Source organism: Palaemon carinicauda, chromosome 1 (assembly GCF_036898095.1).
Source record: "Palaemon carinicauda isolate YSFRI2023 chromosome 1, ASM3689809v2, whole genome shotgun sequence".
Classification (NCBI taxonomy): Eukaryota; Metazoa; Arthropoda; class Malacostraca; order Decapoda; family Palaemonidae; genus Palaemon; species Palaemon carinicauda.
Window position 1 is genome coordinate 209,540,070 of NC_090725.1, and position 22,500 is coordinate 209,562,569.

The 22,500-nt window shown below is 35.5% G+C and overlaps 1 protein-coding gene across 1 annotated transcript in view; it reads left to right on the forward strand.

The window, feature by feature from the left end:
* The window catches only part of Cad87A (cadherin-87A), a 126,150-nt gene that overhangs the window by 59,324 nt on the left and 44,326 nt on the right, over nucleotides 1-22,500 (forward strand). The gene's annotated exons all lie outside the window — the stretch shown is intronic.

The window sequence follows — 22,500 nt, forward strand, 5'->3', positions numbered from 1 at the left end:
TTGGATGTATGCATGGCTTTATGCTCTCTCTCTCTCTCTCTCTCTCTCTCTCTCTCTCTCTCTCTCTCTCTCTCTCTCTCTCTCTCTGTTCATTTACAATTGAAATTCTTATCAAATAAACTTATTTCAAACATACGGAAAACCAAACGTATAAAGTTATTGATACAGATGCATGATGTACCTTCCAGGTATGCATAACATGCAAAAATATTCATAGCATATCTCGTATGTGTGCTTCACATATAAGCAACCCGCCATGCTCATATCGACAGTATATACATGAATGTTTGCATACAGAAAAAGGAAAAAGTCCCCACATGATTGTTTGGAAATTCGCTTGTTTTGCTTTATTGATTGGAATAATAATTTTGCTTTAAAAAAGACGGAATATTGCTCCTTGGAAATTATATGTTTACATTCAATGATTATATTTTACCTCTACGTAGAAACAATACAACAGAGATTCTCAGTCAGCTTATCCAGGAATAGGAAATGACTGCATGGATGAGTCATAAAAATCATTTGATTGTCCCTCAGGCCGTGTGATGTTGAGAGAGAGAGAGAGAGAGAGAGAGAGAGAGAGAGAGAGAGATTTACATATAAATATCATGGCCAATTTGATTTATATAGGCAAGTAAGTGATTTTTTTTACATATTGCAATAATTGCATTCGTTCTTCGACTGAAATTGACTTCAGAAGGAAAGACAGCACAAAGAACATCATATGCATCCTTGTCCAAATCCCCGCAATTCATCACTTCCTTCATGAGAACCGGATTTCGCAATCAAGTTTAACGCCGAACTCTAAACGCTGTTTCTGTGCAATAGAAGTCGCCGATTAGATGCGGATACCAACGAATAGAAAGAACCCTTATGTTCACAATTGAGATAACGTCCCTGGGAGGTGCAGATGGTGACCTCACTCACTGTCACCTTCTCATACAGACCTAGGTTTGACAGAAATATCCTAGTCACAAAGGGACCTAATTTTTCTATCATTTGGGTTACAGATTCACCAGGCTAAGAAAGGGAAGAGAGCCGGGTCTTCCTACTCTGAAGAAAAAAAAAAAAAAACTTATCAGAGGCAAGGCAGCATCCTATAGTAGGATTACTATTAGTGATGGAAATAACGGGTAGTATCTATCCAAATCCTAAGCTATGGGATTTTTACTTAGATTCCTATATTATTCGTAAATTCAAACGGCGGTACTATTACTCCTTTGGGAGTAGAGTTTGCCCCTTCCATCCTCCGTCTTTTTGTTCTCAACATCCCTCCGGCCAACACAAAAAAAAAGGTATCGTGTGATGGTCCGGTTAAGATAAAGGTAGACTACGTACATCACGACAAAATTGAGAGGAAACGAAAGATTGTAGGTTGATGAAGACGGAATATTGGTTGTTACTGGTAGGAGGGAGATTGGTTTGGAGTTTTAAAAGGAAACATTATCTTGAAAAAGACATCTAGGTTACTATTGATGGAAGTTATGTGGATATGATTGGAATCGAGAATGATCTATGGAAATACCAAGTTGATAAGAAAGGTCTAGATGAAAATTTTCTTAATATTGATGAAAGGCATTTTGATGGCTAAAGAAATAAGGTCAATCAAGTTGGGATTTCTTCTGAAGTACGTGATGGAACCTTTTTTTCTTAACGTCGAGAAAGACTTGAAAGAGAAAATGTAGGTAAAGAAAACACGAAAGGAGGCTGAGCCCGGACGTGTCACGATCAGAGAAAATGAAATCTTGTTTTTCCATATCCGAAAGAGAGAGAGAGAGAGAGAGAGAGAGAGAGAGAGAGAGAGAGAGAGAGAGAGAGGAATCACTTAGGCACTGTTTCCTTATGGTTCCAATCTGTCCTTGAGTTGGTGAAAGTAGACTTGATCCGATACGAGTCACGTGTGTCGTATAAGAGTGAGGGAAGTGACAACGAATTCAGATCAAGTGTTATGTAGATCTCAATATACACACCTGCTAATTTACATACACGCCTACTTCTAAACACATAAGGATTAACACAAACAATCAAATAATTCCTAAAGCGCATGTGTCAGTATTCATAAGTAATTGTATACACAAAGTACACATACATGTTTTCGAAGATATATTTTCTTGTACAAGTATTGCATAACCTACATGTTTTTAGTGCTATACACGGATATTTGCACGTTTTTACTAACACGAGCGTGTTGACACAGCCGTTTAAGGCGATACACAAATTGTCATTTGTTTTACAAGCGATATCACTCTAAATCACATTTAATGCAGTCATGCGCACTTGTATTTCTCTTGCATCTCTTGAGCGCATGCATCTACGTGACATGGATACACATGCACAATCATATTCATTTGAATTCATAATTAGAAAACCGAAATATTAAATTACAGTTGGTCGAAATAAATATTTTAACAAACGGAAAACTGTCCCTGTGTTGTACTCTCTCTAATGAGAGAGAGAGAGAGAGAGAGAGAGAGAGAGAGAGAGAGAGAGAGATGACGGTGAAAATTAATAGTGGGGAGGAAGGTGGTTTGGAAGATAGTGGGGAGGGGGTTCATTTCGTGGCACGAGTCAGGGAGCTAGTAGTCAGGGGTATGTGGGTATTGGTATGTGCCATGGGAGAAAGTGGTAAGATTGGCCTCCTTGAAGGATCCAAGAGAGAAAGGTTAGATACAGGTGCGAAGGCGCGCGCGAGAGAGAGAGAGAGAGAGAGAGAGAGAGAGAGAGAGAGATGATTAAGTAAATATAGTTGATACTGTGATAGATAGAGCGATAGAAGAGAAGAGCCTATGATTCGCGTACCCTCCACAAATTAAACAATCCATATTTGATCTTTGATTGATTTGATTTGCTTAAAAATGTGAATATGGTTTATCTTCTTACACTACTAATAGATAGGTGACATTAGATGGCTATATATATATATATATATATATATATATATATATACATATATATATATATATATATATATATATATATATATATATGTATATATATATATATATATATATATATAGATATACGCGCACACATATACTCACACACAAATATTCCACACTAGTGGATATGTTCGTGTTTGTATATTTGAATATTATACATAGGCATGTTCAAACTTTAATGGAAAACCCTCCTTCTATGTGGTAATCCTTATACCTGGATACTCGCCTTGTAGAATGCTTATCTAGTCAGGGAACCGTTAAAGATAACTACAGGTTATACCACCTCTCCTGAGGGTATCCTCTCTCTCTCTCTCTCTCTCTCTCTCTCTCTCTCTCTCTCTCTCGATTCCTCCCTTTCCGTTAGTCTAGCTCTCAAGATGTTGAAATTTTATCCAGTTTTTGTCTTCTTGTTCCTTCATCACCGATGAAGTATTTTATATATGACGTGTTCGGTGTAAGCGGTAAATATATGCAATGATAGTAACATCAATGATGATAATAATGATAACAATAATAATAAGAAATAGTACTTCCCGAAGAAATAGACTTAAAACCTAACGGGTATTCCTGAAAACATTCTTCTCATGGCCACCTGAGGACTGGCTTGCTTGACTGCTTAAAAAGTAGCTGTTCTTGTCGGCTCCACCAATCTGCTAGAAAGTTTAGTTTAAAAAAGAAAAGTAGTATACCTTTATAGGATTCAAAAACTGACTAAACCTTATTTCTAATGAAATTTCTGAAAGAGTTAATTTCTTCATACATTTCAAAATATAATTAAGGTATATATTCTTGTGATGATTATTGGTTGATTTGGGCGGACTGGCGTTACAAATATCATGGTTCGCCAGTGCCGTCTGTGAGAAGAAGACTAGTAAAACAAGGCACATATGAAACAGAAACCATTATTTGTCAATTCCAGTTCTTTTGCTAAGCCATATGAAGTCTACTGCATAGTGAAAATGGATGCTGTTGTTCAGTCAAGTTTTCATGATGGAATATTAACAGCTCCCGATGAAGTGATTTTGGAATGGAATAATCATAACTGGGATTTTATGAGCCTGGTAATATTCACAGTACAAATATCAACTACAATGATTGTCCAGTAGTGTTAGTTTCCGAACAAATTATATAAATAACCCTGAAAATTGGGAAAAGATGCGCATACTTGAACAAGAGAAGACATCTTAATGCAAGGCGCAAGAGCGTCATCACAAGACGAACAACCAAAAATGGAATTCAGCGGAAGTATGTAAACCCAAGAAGAACAGTTCGACCGGGCACAAGGAGAGCAGTAGTAAGCCCAAGTTGAACACCAATGAACGGGAGAATAAAGTAAAGCAAGGTTGGGGGAGGGGGTAGGGCCACTGGTGAACCTCATGCAATGCACTATATAGGCATTTCTTAAGAGTCTTTGCAGCTTTCCCTCAGCCCCTGCACTTGTTATATCCCTCTACTTCACCTCAGTTCTTCTTGCATCCTTTCTTCCGTCTTGCAGCCTAACCTCTTCTAGATTTTACCTCATAGTGCAACTCAGGGTTTTACCTTACCTTAGATGCACTTGAGCGATGAATGGCTACACAGGGCCCGGCACTTGACCGTAGTTCTATTGCCCAAGTCCATAAATCCATCCATGTAATACAGCAAAGGAAGTTTGTCCATCATTAAGACTGGAAGCAGTGCCGCATTATCCATAATAAGGCTGACCAGGCTGAAGCCTCGGGGCACGGCAAGATCAGGGGCCTATGCAATTCTTTTTCTTTTAGTTTTAAAGGTAAAAACTAGGGATTATTTACTTCTGTTGTAATATCATTGTGATATATTGTTTGAAAAAAGAGCAGGAAATAAATATTACTTGCTAAGCTACGACCCTCGTTGGAAAAGCAGGATTCTATAAGCCTAAGGGCCCCAACAGTGAAAATAGCCCAGTGAGGAAAGTAAACAAGGAAAAATAAAATATTTTAAGAACAGTAACAACATTGAAATAAATATTTTCTATATAAACTATAAAAAACTTTAACAAAACAAGAGGAAGAGAGATAAGATAGAATAGTGTGCCCGAGTGTACCCTCAAGCAAGAGAAATCTAACCCAAGATAGTGGAAGACCATGGTACTGAGGCTATGGCACTACCCAAGACCAGAGAACAATGGTTTGATTTTGGCGTGTACTTCTCATAGAAGAGCTACTTACCATAGCTAAAGAGTCTCTTCTACCCTTACCAAGAGGAAAGTAGCCATTGAATAATTACAGTGCAATAGTTAATCCCTTGGGTGAAGAAGAATTGTTAATATAGCACTGGATGAAAGCTTTGGAGTGAAGATAGTTTTTTTGCAAGATGGAAGCCCTGTCATCTACAAGGAGGTTTAATAATAACCTCCTTGGTCATCTATGGTCCCTCCTACATATCTAGGTTACTTATGGGTTCGCTTGTGTGTGCGGCTTTGCGAGCTCATGCGTGTATTCTTGTGGTGTTTTTTTTTTTTGTGAAGTTTATTATTGTATTTATGTTTTTGCTCTGGTTATTTTTGTCATATAGTTTGCTGTTTTTGGCCGCTCGTGAAATACCAGTTCTGGATGTGTTATTGTTACTTTTTTCATACAAATTCTCTACTGCTTCATTCCTGGCATTTTATTGACACCTCATTAACTAATTTTGTGTATTTTATCTTTATTTATATAAAGGATTGTAATTTCCTTTTGTGTAAATTTGATATAATTGTTTAAGCTTTCATCCTTTTACACTAGCCTTGGACGTAAGTACAATAAAATCATGAAATATCGATTGTTTGTTTGAATAGTAACCAAATGCTTTTAAAACTCGGTGTATACAAAACTACATATTACATTGGATTGAATGCAAAACAGTTATTCTTAGAAAATTGATCAATTCACTATGCATTCTCCTTTATCAAGTATAAACAGAAAATTTTTTATGATACATAAAACAGGGAACATATTGAGAGGATGGTTGAACTTGTAACAGTATATGGGGACAAACTGTTACCATTTAAGAAGACCAAAGACAAACAGCGAAGACCTACACAAAATATAACTTTAATCTCTCTCTCTCTCTCTCTCTCTCTCTCTCTCTCTCTCTCTCTCTCTCTCTCTCATATCACTTTTTTTGAAGTTTGGCACGTTTATTGTGGAGCGGACAGTTGTCGAAGAGATCACAAACGTCTTTTTTGAGCATTGTTATCCATCTTTTATGTTATTTCTCCGAATTCGTTCCTTTAAGATGTCATTGTGAAGTTGTGCCTAAACATCACCGCTTTCGTTGTTGCACAAAACGCTTTGTCCTCTTTCCCCGAAACGAAGGCATTTTACAATGTTGCCACTCGTTTCTAAGCCTTGGCTTTCCTCCATTGCGGTGTCTAAGTACATGTGTTCGTCTGTGTTCGTTTGTGTAGGGATAAAAAGTATATACGAACATATATGTGTACGCACACATACACACACACACACACACATATATATATATATATATATATATATATATATATATATATATATATATATATTACACAGATAGATAATAAAATAGGAAAGGCTATTAGGAAATTAAATGAAAATAATGAAAAGAGGAGCCTCCTGGAATTCCAAATTACCCAAGTCCAATCTCCAAGAAACTTTGGTGTCTTAAATCTACTTGCTTAAATGAGGGACACAATTTCACACTTCTCTTCTTTTATTCCTGACATCATAGACATCGTAAGATGGTTAATATTTCGGAAGTTGTCTTGGCTCTTCATATTAAACTGTTGGCGCATTGTATTCATAAGGTGCGTCCTCTATTAAGATTGGAATCAGACGCACTGAAGACTGATGGCACGGTACGGTACGGAATGTTTTCCGTACTTCATACCTGGTTGAAAACCGTACCGTAATTTCGTACCGGTACGGAATGTTTCCCGTACTTCTTACCTGGTTGGAAACCGTACCGTAATTTCGTACCGTAACCCCAATCATTTTTCCGTACCGCACAGTGCAGTAAAAATAACGTACCGTAATTTCGTACCTCTATCGTACTCTAAGCTATCTCAATCTAAATCGTTAAATTCTCACTTTATTAAAATTTCAAAGTTGACAAGGCAACGTTATACGTGCATGTGTCTATATTCAGTTTTAGTCATTATAATAGTGATATAGATAGTGATGATTAAGATTATGATGATGATAGTATTAACAATAACTGCAATGGTGTCAATACTTATGATGGAATTAGTAATAGCTACTAGTGATGCGTAATTACAATAGAATTACTATCATTACTACTACTCCGTCTACTACTGCTAATACCACTGCTATTACTACTAGTAATAAGAATAAATACACAAATTTGTAATATAAGTAATTATCATAAATAATATTTATGTTTTCAAAATTGACCAAGAGTATTCACATGAGGATTCATGAAACCCTTTTCCCAAGAAACTGTTTATTTGGTGCATGTAATATAGGCCGGGTGTCAGACCCACCTCTCCGGATGTTTTCTGCTAACTTTTTTAACTCATATTTCGTAATAACGTATGTCTTGGGCTATGTCAAGAACAAAGCGACCACCCTCAACTCGGGGCCGTTCTCACAAAGGGGGCCAAAACCCTCCGTTTCGCAGTACGCTCAACTCCGCCTCACATAAATCTACATGAAGCCTTATATAGGCAGTCAAAAATATTCAGACTTTTATGAAATTTTGCAGGGATGATTGTAATATATCAAAAACATATTTAAAGATAAAAGATTACAATAGTCAAGGCCTTGACAATAGTATATATATTTTGAAAGTAATACAAAATGTGCACAGAAAAAAACGAAAAAATCTTGATTTTAACATATTTCTCTTTGCAAACGAAGTCCTCTCAGGATAAATAACTAATCTATAATTATGTATTGCATTATAAATACTTTCTTGTTACATACGCTTTCATTTGAGCCAATGTTGACATTTCTTATAGCCAAAGTTTACGATATACTGAAATAAATACCAAAACTTCTCTATCCGTTTCAAACTGATATATATATATATATATATATATATATATATATATATATATATATATATATATATATATATATATATATATATAGAGAGAGAGAGAGAGAGAGGAGAGAGAGAGAGAGAGAGAGAGAGAGAGAGAGAGAGAGAGAGAGATTAGGCAATAAAATTACCTGCTGAAGGTTAGGCATCTATTATGCTTTAAATCTTGGTCACAGCTCTCTGTAGTTTCTATAATGCTTTACATTTGGGGTAGGTCGTGTGACGTATGCTTTATATTATGCTGTAAAATGACAGTTACTGCAATGCTCTTTATATTATGCAGTAAAATGACAGTTACTGCAATGTTCTTTATATTATGCAGTAAAATGACAGTTACTGCAATGATCTTTATATTATGCAGTAAAATGATAGTTACTGCAATGTTCTTTATATTATGCAGTAAAATGACAGTTACTGCAATGTTCTTTATATTATGCTGTAAAATGATAGTTACTGCAATGTTCTTGCTTTACTTCGATTGTTAACTGTTGTTGTACTTATACGAAGTATATGTCCATTGTATACACTAATTTTCCTAAGTTATTATTTGGTTTGACAAGCGTTTCGGCACTTAATCACATCGTTCGGTGGAGTAACGCATACTATCGCAAATAAGCATCTGTCAGCGCGACGTTGTAACAGGACAAAAACAAATGATAAGAGTAAGCAAAGCATATGACGAACGAGATATCAGTTCGCTTATATTGCAAAGAGGTTCCTTAGATTACGTCGGTAGACTGAGTTAAAATCAATGTTATTTTGAATTTCTAAAACTGGTTTCGAAAGTTTACTATTGATTAATAACCTAGCTTTTTTTACTTTATCAATTAGTCTATTTAGATAGTGTTTTATAGCCTATAATGTGAATATTTATTTAACCCGATCATACTTTTAAAACTAATTTCTAGCGTTCAACTTGAGACTAACCTAGCATACTTCAACTGAATCTTTTTGAAAGCTGTGCTGTAGTTAAGTAACTCTCCTTCAACGATCCTGTACCTTTTGCCTTCACAAACCTTATACAGTAAACCTCAGCATAACATGTTTTCTTAGCCTTTGTTAACTCAGCTGTAACTGGTAACCACAGAATGCCGCATGCACCCACGCATGGAAATAGAAACGAAGAGAGAGAGAGAGAGAGAGAGAGAGAGAGAGAGAGAGAGAGAGAGAGAGAGAGAGAGAGAGAGAAGCAACAAAATTATGGCACAGTTTCATACAGTGTATTTACAACTGTTTGGCTGGGTGTATACTGTCTTTAAACTTTACATCTACGTATGACAATAAACGATAAAAGGGCTGTGGTATGTACATTTATTAGACATTGACAATATATACTTTAATATTGCAACGTGGCACATTTGCCTAAAATGCAGGAGCTTGAGCATTGTTAGATTCTCCATGGTACATTTTTTTTGCGCATTCAGTCTACTGATGCCTTTCTCACAAGGAGGAATTCCATTCTTATTTTTTTGCATGTTTAGCTTCAATTAAAATCTTGAGAATCTGCTCAAATTAGGTTTTTAAACTAACTTTTGCTGTTATACACATTTCATTGTATGGTTGAGTTAACTCTTTTGTAAAAGAATAAGTTATTTACTTACTCCTCTACTCATAGTTGCATCTTGGGGTTTAAGTTTTCTTTTAGGCCTTAAAATGATGGTCACATATTTTATTGCTTCTGCTGTGCCATAAAAGTGGGTTAAATGTGGTTTTATGTTTTTTGTTGTGCCTTAAAAGATGGTTTTATATGGAATTTGGTATCAATTTTACCTTGAAAGGATGGTTGCATGTGGGTTATCTTGCCTTAAAAGATGGCCACAAGGTGTGTATGGTTATTGCTATGTTTTAAATGAGGGGTACATGTAGTTAATGGATTTTGCTGGAACTTATTAGATGATCACGTTGGGGTTTTGGATTTGTGCTGCGCCTATTTATTTTCCTTTTTTTTTTTTTCTTCTTCTTCTTCCCTTAGAATTTGGTTACATGTTTATGATTTCTGTTATGCTTTTAAGGATATTCAAAAAGGGTTCATGGTTTATCTGTGCTTTAAAAGATTTTCATGTGTGGTTTATGTGTTTCGGTGTCTTGAAAGGATGGTCACATGTAGATTATGATTTTTGCTGGGCCTTAAAAGATGTTCATATAAGGCTTATGATTTCGGCTTTGCCTAACGGGTAGTTAAATGTGGTTTTTGTTTTCTGTTGTGTCTTAAAAGATGACCACATGGAATTTCATGCTTCTAGTGTGGTTTATGATTTCTTTGGTACTTGAAAAGATGGTCACATGGGGTTTAGGGGTCCTACTGTACATTAGAAATGATCATTATGTTATTTATGGTTTCTTTTGTATCAAAAGAGGTAGTCACAGGTGGTTCTTATATGCCTTAAATGATGGTCACATGGAAGGTAATGTTTCTAAAATGCCTTAAAAGATGGTCAGTTGTGATTTATGGTGATTTATGGTTTCTGCGAAGCCTTAGAAAATAATTAAATGTTATTATTCTTGCTCGATATTAAATGATAGTCAATTGTATCTTATGGGTTCTGCTGTGCCTTAAAATTTGGTTACTTGGTATATGGTGTCTGTTGAGCCTTAAAAGATGGTCACCTGAGGTTTATGATTTCTGTTATGCCTATAATAATGCCATCACGAGGATTTTGTTTTTAGCGGTGCTATAAATGATGACCACATGTGGTTCATGTTTTTGTTCTGGCTCAATACTGGTGGCCACATGAGATTTATAGTTTCTGATGTATATCAAATGATAGCCACATTTGTTTTATGTTGTCTGTTGTGTCTTTGATGATGGCCACATGAGGTTTAAAGTTTTTGCTATGCCTTAAAGCAAAACCATATGTTGTTTATGGTTTCTGTTGTGTTTTTTCATGATGGCCGCACGAGGTTTATAGTTTGTTCTGTTCCTTTAAAGATAACCAAATGCGGTTCATGGTCTTTGATAGCTCATGATGGTAACCCCATATTTCTTATAGTTTCGATTGTGATTTTAGTGAGGGCCACTTATTGTTTATGCTGTTTGCTTTACTTTAGATGATGGCCATGTGTTGTGTATGGTTTTTTACTGTCCTCAAAGATGATCACATGTGGTCTTTTGTTTCTGCTGTACCTTAAATGATGGCCACATGGGGTTTATGTTTTCTGCTGGACAGTACCTTACAACATGCCCACAAATTAGCTATAGTTTGTCTTGTGTCTTTATTGAAGGCCAAATCTGATTTATGGTTTATGGCATGCCTTAAATGATGGCAACGTTTGGTGTGTTGTTTCTGTTGTGCCTTTAATGATGGCCACATGTGGCCTATCATTACTACACTTTTGTATTTCATGTGATGGGTATATCAATTGGATTTTTTTTTCTTTTTTTTTTTAGCCTTAAATTTGAGGTATAGCGTATATAGTGATTTGTGGTTTCTGTTTTCTCTCAAATTATGTTCACACGTGCTTGATAGTTTCTGCCCATACACATTATGCACTTCAGAGTTTCTATGGTATAAATATATGGGCATTGGTAGGCTTTCATCACTTTATTACTACATATTTAATTTTCCTCAGTTATATGCATTTCATTCAAATGCCCGTAACATTCCGATAAGAGGAGTTTATCGCAGCTTTGGAATCCAGGCACAGTTTTTTTTTTTTTTTTTTATATATTCTTTCCTGACGTTTAAAAGATAAGGAACATTCATGGAGCGTTTGTTAAATTGTAAACGAGATTCTCTTACGAAGGGTAAGCCAATTTACCAGAATGTTGCGATATGTTCATTTCAATTAATTCTCTATGTAATAGTGGCTTTTCATTTACCTATGTTCTCTCAAATGCTTGCAATTTTTTATCATTCAGACATTGCGCTGTTCATTCTATTGTATTTTCAATTTTTCAATTTCATTTATTTAAATTTTATATGAATTTCACGTGTCATAAGTTCGTCTGTATTTATTCTCTGAATTAATCAAATCTTTAGTAAGAACATGAATGTTTGTTTTTGCAATTTCAAGTTATTTTTCAGATTTATTTTACTATTTTCAAAATGGTTTGTGAATGCGCAACGCACAGTAATTTTGTCAACAATAAACGAAGGACAGAATAAGAGCTCGGGGTCTTCCGATCAGAAAGCAATAACGCCGCTTCCTAGAGGATGGAGGGAAGGTTACAATAATATCAAGTCTGAAGAATTGAAAAGGGACAAGAATTCATCAGGTTGATGGCATGACACTCGAACTTCAAAAGGACTTCAAGTTCACCTGCATTTGCCTTTACTCCTATGGCCATTTCTCTTTTAAGCAAAACACCAGTCTGGTTTTATTTTGACATAGGGTTTCCCATCCTTTTTTCTTGAGAGGATTTTTTCCTTCATGAAGGGCTAATGGAAGGGGCACTTCCATTTGCCCTAACCCAATTCCCATAAAGGTTTAAATGTTTAAAGGTCGCTCGTGAATGGCAAAGGCAAGGGACAGTGGCATTGCCCTAGCAATTAGGACAATGCCCTAGAGACTGACCATATATTATATGATCAGCGCCCAAGCCTCCTCTCCATCTAAGCTAGGACCAGGGAGGGCCAAGCACTGGCTGCTGATGACTCGGCAGATAGACCTATAGGCTCCCCCAAACCCCCCAACCTTAGCTCACAAGGATGGTAAGGTTGCAGACACTAATGGCACCAACTAGTCTGAGTGGGACTCGAACCTCCGACTGGCAAATACCAGGCGGAGACGTTACCAATCAGGCCATAGAAAGAACTTTTACGAGAATTATGATTTTCTGGTTGACTACATCAATCATAGCAAATGTAAAATATCTCAATTATTATCATCTTTGTTATTATTATTTTTAATATTTTTAATAGTGGTACTTCTATACTCGTATTGAAATGGTTCGAGTTATTACGATGACCATTATCTCCATAAGTGGCGAAAAATATTATCCCGTCTTCTCACATCAAATCTGCAGTAACACAATTCATCTTGAAAAATAAAAATCCTAAAAATATTATTTTATGATAATTTCAAAGCCACATGTCTATTTTTAAAAGGATAATTAAGATTTTCCGCTTTAATAGTATTTATATAGTAAATGCTATGTAAAATGCGTTTTTTCTTTAGCAAACTCTGGATAAAATGAAACCTGTTTAACTGTGTAACATTCCAACAAACAGTCTCTTTCAAAAGGGATGGCTGTGCAGGTGTAGCACTCGGCAACATGTTTCAAACACGTTGCAATTTACTTCTCTCTTGGGTTTCTCAAATTTATGAATGCAGCTTCCAAATGACTGGTGATCAAATAAACCGAAACGATTTCAGATAATTTGCAATCTCTCTCTCTCTCTCTCTCTCTCTCTCTCTCTCTCTCTCTCTCTCTCTCTCTCTCTCTCTCTCTCTCTCTCTCTTTCTCTCTCATTTACTTGCAGGACATAAGAAAGCAATAGAAACTGAAAAAAACAAAACAAACACACCCTCACGTGCACTCATACATGGACACACACATACACACACACATATACACACACACACACACATATATATATATATATATATATATATATATATATATATATATATGTGTGTGTGTGTGTGTGTGTATATATATATATATATATATATATATATATATATATATATATATATATATATATATATAAAATACCCAATATATTTCAACAATAACCTTCAAATTTAAAAAGGAAGGCTACAGAATACAAAATAATGACCACGGCCATATTTCTTAATTAGGTGCAAAAGGAAGAATTTACCCTGTGTGAAAAACATCCCGCTTTCTCAGCTAATTCCTATACCCACAGAGGATGCTCCTAAATTCCGCTGCAACCCTGCATACACTTTGACTTCTCTTTTGTGTTAACCATGTAGAGAAAGTCCTCAATTAAAATTACAATATCTACTTTTAAACTGTGATGTATCATCATTACCCAGAACTATATCAAATTTTATTGTCAAAGTAAGAAACACCAACGGTACTGTGTTATTTACAATCGCGGAAAGGAAGTGTTGTCGCTGGTGATAACCCGAAATTCTTCCACGGCTCGCGAGAAGGATGGAGGAGACGTTCTTGTCTGTTTTCCGTTTTGTGGAACCGTTTTTATTAAGAGCGTGAGAAAGTTTGAGGCGTGAGAGAAATGAGAGATAGTGCGATGTGGTGTCATACGGGTGAGGATGTAGTCTCTCTCTCTCTCTCTCTCTCTCTCTCTCTCTCTCTCTCTCTCTCTCTCTCTCTCTCTACATACACACACAGGCTATCTTTTCATTCGATTTATATATACTTCTTTCTATCTGTTGTCACATCTCTTTGCTCTAAAAGACTGAAGCTGTGTTATGCACCAAAAATGATCCAACTCATCAGGTTCTGCAGAAAGGCTTGAAGGGAACAGGTGCAAAGGGATATTATGATGCCCTGTATAAAACCGGAAATCCAAGGCGGTTCGAACTGTAGGAGGAAATGACAGATGGGTGAACGCACGGACGCAGATATACGTCATCTGATTGCTTTTTTATACCTATCATAGAAGGATTACAACGGGAGACTAATATGACACTGCTTTCAAGATAGACCCTCTCTCTTTTCCTTCTCCCATCTTTCCTTCAAGTCCTTCCACATATTTGTCTCTTTCTTCAGACCCTCGCTCGAAAGAATAAATGGAGTTGATTGGTAAACATCCTTTTTACTCTGAACTGTTGTATTTAGAATAGACAAAGACGTGCATGAGAATAAAAAGCAATGTTATTGAAAGAATATTATCACTTGTATTTCAGGAAGGTAGGAATGTTTACAAAATGTTAGGCGTATTAAGCTTACATAGAAATATAGCTGATGGATATTGTTTGTGGTCACAAATATAGTTTTTTAGAGCTTTCTATGAGATTATTTATATTATAATTAAAATGCTTTTAATGGGCCATTAAAAAGATTAGCCAATCAATCTTTATTTTGTATATTTTTTCGTCGTAAGTCTTTTTTATGCATTTTTTCCGACAAAAACACTTGAAAAGAGGCATTGAAAAACTGACATCTTTTCAAACATGAACATGAAGGGTACGACAACGTGTGGTGTCCAAAACACACACACACACACACACACACACACACACACATAAAAAAAAAGAATTAATCATGGCTCATGAGAAGTGACCGTGACTTCTAAATCCTTCTCTATATGATAATTCTCAGTCGTATTCCGATCTTCATGACTTGTCTTTTTGGAATCATGATTGAACAGTTATTGCATCAGTAATGGACTGTTGTACATTGTTTCTTTTGACTGAAGTATTTCATCTTCAAGTTTTTGCATAAATTTTCGATATCAAACACTTGACACTAATTAAACTGAATTGTAACAGCCAAGTAGCGTTTGTTTCATAATTGTTTTTTCCCCCAATATCTTGACATAGCTTTAATGTAATTGGACGCATAACTTGTATTGTAAAGACTGAATTACCCCTACAGATTAGTAAGTTATCTTTTGAATAATGGATGCATTTGTAATTAGATTGTCAATCAGGATAACAAAATCTTTCTCTTTCCCTGTCTCTTAATTTTTACTATTGAGAATGGAATTAAAATATGACAGGTATACAGAGCAGTATAGGTTAATCTGGCAACATGCAATTTGTACCTCTCGACAAGTGTTTTGTTTATTTAGAAGGTAATAGGTTGTTCAGGGCACCAGCCATCCGTTGACATACTACCTTACCAGAGAATCATTGGTTCCTTTGGCTGGCTGGACAGTACTTCATTGGACCTCTCTCTCTGGTTACGGCTTAATAGAAGGGCCATGGAGGCCTGCTGGTTTATAAAGATATTGTCTTTTCCTTATCTCTTTCTTTATCTTTTCAAAAACCTTTTGCTTTGCTGTTTTATTTTTTTATGGTACTTTAATTCTGTATCAATTTTAGTCTTTTTTTCCGTCTCCCAAGAGAAGAGGTGATTTTTATGGATAGTAGTAAAACTCTCTCTCTCTCTCTCTCTCTCTCTCTCTCTCTCTCTCTCTCTCTCCCTTCATACACGAACTAGTGCTGAGTATGTAATTACTGTATTTAGATAAGGCTGCTATGTTTGCTTATTAATTAAGAGAAGTAATCATGTTGCGCAATTCCCAAGGCCTGTCATTAGTTAAGCTTTGTGAAAAATATTTTAATGATGACTATGATGATAGAAAAGGAGATGCTAATGATAACACAGAAGGTAATGATGTTAATGGTAGTGAGGAAACATAAAAAGGATAATGCGATCTTGATAAAGATGAAAAATGTTTATGATAGCAACTTTTAAGAAGATGAACATTTGAATATCAAATGTGGTCTTCAAAAGAAGGTTGACAGGATTATAATCTTGATGAACGCGTTGCTCCCGGAAATGCATGCAATTATGCTTGCTATGCAAGAAAGGCATTTCTTTGCTTCGCTTGGTTATAACGCTTAACGAGAAGTGTCTTTTTTTTAACTTGGGACGTAACTGGCATATTTTCTCCTTCTTCTTCTTCTTCTTCTTCTTCGTCTTCTTCTTCTTCTTCTTCTGTCATCGTTTATATTTGAAATGAACCAAATATTTATATTGCCTTTTATAATAACTTTGTACCGAGGCCAACGGAATACTCACAGTAATTCATGTAATCAATCGAGAAAGGGAAATAGGAAAAATATATACAGATTGAAACGGAGAGGAGTTCTATTTAGAATGAAGCAAGAGATTCTATAAATGTTATAGGAGTCAAACATTACAAGCAGCTGTGGAATTCCACAGCAAAGTAATAAAGGGGACAAAACTCCGTCCGGTCTCTGTGGACAAACCCATGTTAAAAGAAAGCAAGAATAGAGTTTTTCCTTATGTAGGAACTGTATCCCATGTGATGAACAATTGAATGGACTGGCTTCAGAGCAAAACAGTCTAATTGACATATTTTATGATCTGGTTTTCAATGCTGATTCGAGGATGGTACATTAAATTTTCTATACACACTCCAAAAGCAAACTATTGTTCTCTAGTCTTGGGTAGTGCCATAGCCTCTGTACCATGGTCTTTCACTGTCTTCGGGTAGATTTCTCTTGCTTGAGAGTACACTCGGGCACACTATACTATCTTATTTCTCTTCCTCTTATTTTGAAGTTTTTATCCTTTTGTTATTTTCAATTTTCTGTAGTTTATATATGAAAGATTGATTTTAATGTTATTGTTTTTAAATTTCTTGTAGTTTTTCCTTATTTCCTTTCCTCACTGGGCTATTTTCCCTGTTGGAGTCCTTAGGCTTATAGCATTCTGCTTTTCCAACTAGGATTGTAGCTTAGCAAGTAATGATTATAATAATAGCCATTTTCTTGCCCCAACATCCAATGCTTACCAAAATAATGTCAAATCCCTATGTTTAGATCAAAGAAAATGTCTGAATCACTGCGAATGGTGACTGGACTCAAAAGAAGATTCAAAGACAAACTGCCTATTCATGTCTTTCTTAGGCCATCTTGCTGATCTTAGATATTAAAGATCTTCCTTTCCAGAGCTCGTTTGACGTCGTCTTCTCATCTCTCAGTCTTCCTCTCCTCCTCTCTCCATAAATAAATAAATATATATCTATATCTATATATATATATATATATATATATATTTATATATATATATGTATACATATGTATATAAATGTGTATATATATATGTATATATATATGTATATATATATATATATATATATATATTTGTGTGTGTGTATTTGTGTGTGTAAAACATATCCTCTTGGCTCCCGGCTTAATCATAAAACAAATCATGGATATATTTACAATGCTCAGTAATGTTTTTTTTTTTCCTTTTCTTTTACATAGCACGTGCATTGACGTTATGTGTGTGTGATGTCAGTTGGAAATGTGTACAATTATTTTTCTATTCTCTAATTAGAAATAATTGCGTTTTTATACAAAGCCTCTACTAAGCGTTAGATCAGGTTTTATTTAACATGTATGTTAAAGATGTTCTTTATAAAACTTTAAATCAATCAATCAATCAATCTTTAGGTATTAGCCTTTGCTGAGTGCACTGGCAAAAAATATAATAGTGATGATGAAGTTTGTGCTTATAATATCACTATTATTTGATATTCGCATTTGTAAACTTCTGTTTACTAAATACAATTTTATTGTGACTATTTTGATCTGAAAAATTCCATTTTGCAATATTTGCCATTTGTAAAATCACCTAAATTGTTTGACTTTTCCCCAAGAAGTATATATTTAGGTATCATCTTTTATCCAACAAGTTAGGTAACTGTCCCAAAGAAATTTTTCGCCGGGCATAAAGAACGATTCGACGGACCTTCATTTAGTCGAGTATAAATAGATAGAAAAAGGGAGAAAAATCGTTTAAAAAAACTACAGATCGTCCTTTTGGTTACAACAATTAAAAAACAAGTAAGAGGAGATAAAATGGCAAAGCTTGAAGAAGATAATGAACATTGTAGTATTTATCGCTTGGATGCACCTTTCTTGGGCGGACCCCAATCAAGAAAGCTTTATAAGAGCCAGAGGGATAGTTGAATTAAGGAAGCAGCTGTTCACTTTGGAAAGATCAGGTCCTGAGGGTTCTTTGTTACAGGAAACACGTTTTCATGTGTTAAGTACCTTTTTGTCATCAGCTCGGTTATGTGAAGAAAACTAGTGCTGAGGTTATCTATTGTAGATATTTTCAGAAATTTCGTTCTTTCTCACAACGGACACTAATTTTACTAATATGTCATTTTATTACTAGATTTGATACATAAAATTTTTTAAAGGTTTTGAAGATTATATATATATATATATATATATATAAAACGTCATTTTGGAACGTTTTCCTTCCACTTATGCAAATAGAATCGAATGCCTATCACTATTATGTTCTTTGCTTTCAGACAAAACAAATCACGTATGAAATGTGAATGCATTCACGTATCAAGCTTTGACATTCTCAACCAAGGAGGTTTTTGACCGACTCCCTCTTCCTATGGAGTAGCTGCGCGTGCACCCCTCACTTTAATCCTATCGCTATGAAAATCGTTCGACCAGTCCAACTGTGAAACTCTACATGCGTTCGGTTTCTTTAATTCTTTCCTCATCATTATCTGATGTAATTCCTTGGATTTATAATCCGATAAAGGCACCGAATTGTCTTTAAATTAAATGGAGATTACTGTATCAATTCCCTTAACATTTTCCAATTGTGTTCTTATTCAAATTCTGGCTTTCCTTCTTAAGTATTCCAGAAATTCGATTTTATTGTTGTCAGTCAGCAAATTATGTTTACTGAATACTTCCATTAACTCTTACATACATACAATACACATTATTTTCAACATAGAGTATCACATTTAAGAATAAAATTTTTTCACTTATTTTTTTTTATAGTAGATGGCTTCAAGAAGAAATAAAAGACAAGTTCTTTTCAATGTCGTAAGTATGAGTCCACTAATATTGTATACGGTTTCTGAAGAGCAAGTTGCAAGTTACCCTTGGATTCAGCAGTACAACATTGTAAACAACTGTTCTTTTACTTTTTCTTGAAGCCATCTAATATGAAAAAAGACAAATTAGTGAAAAAATTATATTCTTAAATGTGTAATAGTTTATGTTGAAAATAATGTGTATTTGTATGTATGTAAGAGTTAATGGAAGTATTCAGTAAACAATTTTCTGATACACAAAACTCTCTCTCTCTCTCTCTCTCTCTCTCTCTCTCTCTCTCTTTACATATATATATATATATGTATTTGTATATATATATATATATATATATGTGTGTGTGTGTGTGTGTGTGTGTGTAGGGGGTATATGCATACACACACACGCATATATATATATATATATATATATGTATGTATATATATGTATGTATATATATATATATATATGCGTGTATATGTGTGTATATATATACACATATATGTGTGTGTGTTATGTTTGCATGCGGAAGAACATTCTTTGATGGTGCAATCCTGTTAAAATCTAGTCATTTTACAATAATTGTAGGACAGCAGAGATGACCCACTGTTTTGTAGTATGCAAATGAGGTTGCCTAAAGTATGTTTGTCTTTCTCCTCGAGAATGGAGCTCTCGTTTGCCCCCCTTCCTCCCCCCCCCCCGCCCCCCTTGAAGCCTGGCGTATTCCCCACCATACTGGCCAACCTCAATTTCCTTCAGACGGAAGAAGCGGTCAGCGCACTATGTCGGAGGTCTTCCTCCTCACATGGACCATCAATTTAGCGCTTTCACCCCCTCCCCCACACCCTCTCTCCCTCTGCTCCTCCCCCTTCAGTCCCGTTGCCTATCTTCCTCTTCCTGACTTCTGCTTCATATACTGTAGTACACCTTTGAGGTTTCCACAGCACCTCTGGCCTGAGTGGCCTTACAGGCCCCGACGCTGAGCTATGCGACCTAAATTAATCAAGTCAAATGAAATCGATGCCTGGATGTCTCTTATTACTCTTCTGTTCCGAAAAGTTACGCACACCGTCCATCTTTGATCCTGACTCTATAGCTGGTCAGTAACAACTGTTCACCCAAGTTCCAACATCAAGATTCAAGAAGCAAATCCGCCAACCCTTATCGACACGGTTTAGTTAACCCACCTCTCTCTCTCTCTCTCTCTCTCTCTCTCTCTCTCTCTCTCTCTCTCTCTCTCTCTCTCTCTCTTAACTATGAATGTAAAATTGTGGGTGCTTTCTTCCACCTGTTTATTATATATTTTTAATTATGGAATTATGATCTTGTAATATATACTTTTGTTTATGTCACATGAATTTTGTTAATCCATGTTTGTTATTCACCAAGAGTCTCGTTGATGACTTTTTTTAGCCACCGAATAATTTTCTGTCAGAGAGTTTACTTTTTCCAATGTTTTATAAACAAAATATGATTGGAATAATTAGATTATTACGTAAATGTTTAATTTTTAACTTGATAATTAAACATTAATATAGATTTAACAATCCTCAAATAATTATTTTGAATTATTATAATCTTTGAATACAACAAAACCTGTTAGGCAACTTACTCAGCTCTAGCAGCAACTTCCGTTATGATTTGATAAATGTCATTAAAAGTATTAATTTTCCATCGACTCATTTTATATTCCGCGAAGAATTTGCTGATACTTAAATGTAATCTTAAATTTGTTCATCCAATGGAATCTTTTGGAGGGATCCAGCCTCCTAAGTGGAGAGAAGTCGGGGAGTGTCTCCTTTCTAAAAGTAACCGTCGATTCTTATAACATTCTCTTTTCTCAAAGGCGATTCTATCATCCTCTTCAATTCTATTCTCCCCAGACTTGATTTAGATAAAGAAAGTTGTTCTTACTGCCAATGATATGAAATATTCCTCCATATATTTTGAATCCTCGAATTTCTAAGCTGGAAAAATCCGAACTTGCCGAATTTCAAATTTTGATTGGTCAAAGATGCGTCGACTTAAATTTAAGCGCTCCACTTTGTGTCGGTTCGCTCTTTCTTTCTGTCCAACCTCTTTTAACTCTTACTTCCTAGAGCAATGCAGGGTGCTTAGGTAGCTGAATGGCCTTCCCTTCCCACCGCCATATAACCCAATATATTTTATTTTCGGTGTAACTATCCGATCTCTGGGCAAGTTTGTTAGTCTTGCGCTTTTTTTTCACAAACTTAGTAGCTGTTGGTACTTATTTACATCTAGGTAACAAGTGGGTGGTGGGTCCTGGTTGCCCATGGGCCTTTCAAACGTTAGCCAAGTAGTATAACGCTCAGCTAGTGCGTGTACATGTTTGTTGTACTTCGGCCGACTAATTGCACAGAACCGAATCCTTGATCCGGTAAAAAGTGTAGCAAAGACGTGAGGTCTTATTCCGGGCTTTTCAAGCCATTCCTGAAGTCGGAAATATGTTTAAATGAGAACACGAATATAGCTTTGTATACCGCAAGCAATCTATTGGTTTTGCGAAGTGTCCGCTTTTAAATGCATAGCTGTTATTAAATTGTTGCTGATTCGCACCTGAAACGAGTTGATTTGTAAACATTTCTCTCACAAAACAGACTTCTTTAATTCACGCAAGGCTAGATGGTGAGGTCGTCAGCCTATATTGAACGGTTTTGGGTGGTGTATAATAAGAACCACTTGACGGGTTCAGTGCTTGAGGGGCCGCATCAATCTACGAGGAGTCGAAAGATTAGGCTAAAAACACTCAAGGGAAATGAGTTTATAGTTCAACTTGTGTTTTAACGTTTGAGAACATGTGAAGTAATTTGCATGTAAACGATGAAAGAAAAGAGAAAATGTATTTGCCATGATTTTAATACTAACCAAGGAATTGGTCGTGAGCTGGAAATTTTATTCTAAAAGTCTTCAACCTCCCCCCCCCACCAAAAAAGAAAAAGTATGTCCGTCTATCTCTTTATTGTAACAGGCAGAGTCAGAGGCTGGGTTGGTATCCCTTAAAGTGTCCGCTCCTTTGAAGAGAAAATGCACAATGGTGTGTGTATATATATATATATATATATATATATATATATATATA